This window comes from Coffea eugenioides, unplaced genomic scaffold, assembly GCF_003713205.1.
Source record: "Coffea eugenioides isolate CCC68of unplaced genomic scaffold, Ceug_1.0 ScVebR1_3050;HRSCAF=4189, whole genome shotgun sequence".
NCBI lineage: Eukaryota > Viridiplantae > Streptophyta > Magnoliopsida > Gentianales > Rubiaceae > Coffea > Coffea eugenioides.
In genome coordinates, this window is record NW_020863591.1 from 9240 (window position 1) to 14227 (window position 4988).

The window sequence follows — 4988 nt, forward strand, 5'->3', positions numbered from 1 at the left end:
AAACTGTAACGACGGATAATTTTTTCTATTTCATATATTGGTTATAGCTCTATAATAGGGAAAAGGTGTGTATCTAAAGGGATCAATGGATGGTTATCAACAAATAAAAAAGGGTTAGTTTATCTTATTTGGTCATCTCTACCTTTAGTTTTATAAACAAATTTCAAAATACGAACAAATTTTTTTGTTCTATAAGCATCAGGATTTAAAAGATGGACCAAACCTTCTCCAAATTAATTCCCGTGAGACAAATGGGCCTTAAAACTGGTTTCTTTTGTATTCTTTTACAATAAACTTTAAATAAGACGTAACAACCCAGCAGGAACATTGGTTAGTTATATATCTGTCGTTCAGATTCATAGTTGATGAATTTAGAACTTTAAAGCTGCCAAATTAAAATATTCATGGGGGAATTTACAGTTTCAAAAGTTATGGGTCATTATAGAATATCTCAAAAGTTTAAAGCATAAAAGCCATCAAACAATTACAACAAATTCCTCCTGTTTCTTCTGCTGTCCCCTTTCCCTGAACACCATTTCCTTCCTTCCTTCCGTCTATTTCACCACTCCATTTGACTCATCCTTGTTTCCTTCATCGACTTCTCCTCCTTACTTTGATCAATGTTTTCTTTCCTTGCGACGAACACACACAGAACCTTGCCTATTTTCTTTATTCTGTTCTCGTTCTCTTCTCATCCGTTCTTTCTTTTTTGCTTTTCTGTTTTCATTTTGATTTCAGGCCTTTTAAGTTTCAACAAAGGCAACAAGCAGCAGCCATGGAATAATCACACGATGCAATAACTCTGCAAAGAAAATATGCAAATAGGAAAAGATCATTTGGCAGAAGAAAACTCATGTGAAATGGCTCAAGGAAGGAGATAAGAAAAACTCAAATCTTTTCATGCTATGGTTTCATCTAAAACAATAAAAACCCTCCAGAAAAAATTGAATTTGGCAGAGAAAATCCAGAGTTCAACAAGACAGTCAATGGGTTCCGGCCAAACTGGCCGGTCTGATTTGAGATTTAAAGCACTGACTGAAGGACAGCAACCAAACTTTAAAGAGTCAAAGACCATGCAATGACCTTTCTCACAACATGCTTCACTGCTCAGTATTTTGAGGCCCAAAATTATATATAGTGAAAACTCAGCTGTACAAGTTAAACAAAGATGTCACGATAAGCATCAGAAACCTATGTCATGCACCAAAAAGATCAGGAGGAAACTTTTGCTCCAGCCTATTTAAAGTCCATGTTGACATCCATCTGGGAGCATACAGCAAAATTAACTTCTATTGCAATTGGTCACTGCCTGATCAGTTATCAATTACAAAGATAAAATAAGGAAGCAAGAAAGCAAAATAAATCACATTATTCATAATTTCGTGCATGATAAATGATCATAACGACCACCAAGTATAAGCAAGATTTCTTCCATTAAAGATCCAAGATTCTTCCTCAGGTATAACCAAATTCAGGACAAGATAGAAGTTGAAGCTCAGGTGAGTGGCCAATTCTATGACTATGGCAAAGGTTAGGACCATGAAATCTACTAAGGCACATTGTTCAAAGATATACTTTCAAATCACATCGTGTCTTTGGCCATTTAACAGCTGATTCTCTTTCACAATTGATTTTGAAAACAATAATGTTAATCTTGCCAATCATATAATTTTTTTTCATCTTTAAAAAGATGACATTACTTGCAACCCCTTGCTGTACTGAACTTCAGTATTCTAGGTCGAAACACAGACAGCAAAGGAGCAAGAAACTGAATATATGAAAGGAAGCATGAATCCAAGAACTTGAAATTATCAATAGCACAGACCTGTGACCCCATTTTACAACTCCAAAAGTGTATAGGTAGGTCAAAACACAGACCTGTAAGGAAATTTTCAATTTTGTCCAGTTGTTTCATGATCTTTTTTTTTTTGGATTTATAGAATTCCAACTACAGCATTTGGGAAATAATAACAGTGATACTCAACATAGAACATGTAGCATTTAGCACAAACTGTCTCTAAAATCAATTTGCTATCTAGTTACTTTTTTATGAGAATACAATAAACTTCCACAATAGCATTTCGAGAAATAAAAAATATGGTTGCAATTGTAGTCCTTCTAGTTTTCATTTTGTTTAATTTTTCTCTTATAACTTAAAGAAGCCATAATCTTCTAAGTACGAATCGCATTCCATGAATTTTCTCTTATAATTTTTTTCTTATGTTTTCAACTTGCGATTTTAAGAATTTTCATTTTTTCAAATGGTTGAATGCTGAAGCAGAAGGTTTTTGTGCTGGCACACCAAGGACCATTTTTTTACTTACACTTCCTCCCCCCTTTCCACCCAACCTAGGACCAATCTTGAACATTCAGAAGTTGACAGTAGATGTAAATTTTTTGTCATTAGTTTGACAGAAAGCTGATAGGAAGTTAATGCTTATTCATGTGACTCCAGACTATGGGAAAGAGGCCATCATTAAATTAGCTCTAAGACCGATTATTGTCAGATAAACCACTGATCTGACAAGGTTACCATTCATTTTTTAAATTTTGTTTTGGAATTGTAATAGTTTGAGAATTCCTAAAAGAGAGAGAGCATAACTTGGCCAATACCTCCATTTGAGTCAAAAAGGATGTAACACTCTTTTTGTCCAATTTCATTGGCTAGGAATCTAATCATCACCAAAAGACAACAATTCACAATCCCAGGTTTGGCATAAAGTTTTCAGTTTTGAGAAATCTAACTACTCTTCTTAAGCTCACCTACTTAGCCAACAGTGAAATCTCTAGTTAAGTATTCAGGTTACTCTCCTAAGCCGCATATATTGGTCAATGAAATGAGGCCTAAATGATCAGAATGGTGGAATGCAACACAGAGGTGGCACAGAAATAATATGTAGTCGCATGGAATCTTTATGTCAGAATTGTATTACTGTGGCAAGGAGGTAATGTTAAACTGGCTAGGAAAGAGATTAACGTGAAATGACACACTTCCCTGACAAGATTGCTATAATTTTCAATTTAGTTTTTGAAGGAATTCTCTAGAAGTGAAGCAAAGTTTGGACAAAACTCAAAAGATCCTTTCTCAATCAAGTTATCAAGACCTCGTGAACATTCTCAGCCAATTAGTAACTGTCCCTTCTTTTGCCATATCACATGGAATAACAATAATTTTCTTCTTTTTTATTCATTTATTCATTTTTTTTTGTGTGGGGTAGGGTTGGGGAATTAATGGCTGGAATATGCCACATCTCAGACATACATCATCCGAGTACCTGAAAAAACATATTGCAGTGATAAATTCCCAGTTGGAGGCATAAGTGCGTCCACAGAAATACGTCCATCAAGCCCCCGAACTCTGAAATGGTTATTGAGCTCTTAAAATTCATTCTTCTGAGTGAATTTATCTGCAATTATGGTAACCAAATGCAAGAAATGTTTCAACTTACATGATTAGACATAATTACATCATAAGAATCACTTACAACATACCAGCACGAATGGTGCCCCTTAGCCTAAGAAGGGGCTGATCTACAAGACTGAAACAGTACACAATCTATCTACAACAACTTCAGCAAGATAAAGTTTTAGGAGAGAAGGCCAGTTAGAAACTAGTTCAGACTGAATTGCGATGTTATTCAGATTATAACAAAATCAATCCGTCAAGAACAAAATAAGCAGCAAATTAGCACCTATGTTACTTGGTCTCAGGTATGGGAGTTGGGTACAGCAATGTGTCTAGCGTCCTATATTCATTAATTTTCTATAACTAAGATATGGCAAAACACCTCTAAAGACTTGGACATGAGTACAGGGGGCTGTCCTGTCTGCTCTTTTGTAAGGAGCATATCAAGAAAATATGACAATATAAACCCACTTAAACTATTTTGTACCACATGTTTAAATGGAAAATATCTATTTAAACATGTATTTGTGTTTTAATAATTCCTCAGTGTTGCACAGGAAAAGAAGATGTAAAAGAAGCAAAGAAAATACACATCATATTTAGAATAAAAATCCTCATGCACTCCTAGCAGTTTCAACCATGATATAAACCTTGGACCTTTTCCTTCCTCCTCTGTTTTTCTTCATGTTCATTGACTTTGAGGAGTCCAAAACTTCAAAAGAAGTGTCACACACAGATCACATACCAGAGTGCCAATGTCATATCATGTCTGATAAGGGTATGGTTGGGAGGAGAAGACTCTTAGTAAGAAACTTTAGCATCCTGGTAAATCTTATAACTGCACAGCGGCATGTTAACTGCAGCTATTAAGCAGATCCATGAAAATTTCACTGGTCTAGCTCTAAACTTCCAAAACAACCCTGAAAGAGAACTATGGGTGTGGGTCTGCCTACCATCCAGGCCTACACCCAGACCCAGACCCAGGCCATGCCCAAAACCTTTCATAGTCTATAACCATACACAAAAACATGTATACATATTTTTGCAGTTACCTTACTATTGTAAAATAGGAGAAAACTTTCATCTATAACTTCAGTGATACAACATTCAAAACTATGCTTTTTCCTCAAGGTATCTTTCACGACTAAAGACATCCTCTTTGGAACAAATGATTATAAATATAACAGTTGTCTTGCTAAAAAAATTAAAAAAAATTCAAGAACACAGAAAGTGGTATTCCATTCGAAACAAGATAATATATTTGAGATGCGAAATGAATTTGGGAAAATGAGGTTCAGATGTTTAAAAAACCTGTTGAATCTGTCCTCTCAACCCATCTAGGCTTTCTTTCAGAAGATCAAGGACGCAAAGGTCCTAATGGAGAGAGAAGCTTCACACTGAAAAGAGTAGAGAAAATAAGAATATTTTATATCCACCATAGTTCAGATTTGACATATGGAGCAGAGATTTGTCTTCTTGAGAAGCCAAATGATGAGTCTCATAAAGGTAGCTTAACCCATACCTTAACCACTTTCTGTCAATGCTCTGGATTGAATTGCTTCTAACAGATCCCTGTAGTACA

At 35.3% G+C, this 4988-nt stretch overlaps 1 long non-coding RNA gene across 1 annotated transcript; it reads right to left on the reverse strand.

The window, feature by feature from the left end:
- Positions 1-377: 377 nt before the first annotated feature.
- On the reverse strand, positions 378-4981 carry LOC113757403. The gene is made up of 4 exons (XR_003466287.1): positions 4929-4981; positions 4718-4803; positions 3276-3407; positions 378-802 (listed from the first exon to the last, which is right to left on the reverse strand). It is a non-coding gene; the product is annotated as an uncharacterized LOC113757403 (long non-coding RNA).
- Between the last annotated feature and the right edge of the window lie 7 nt (positions 4982-4988).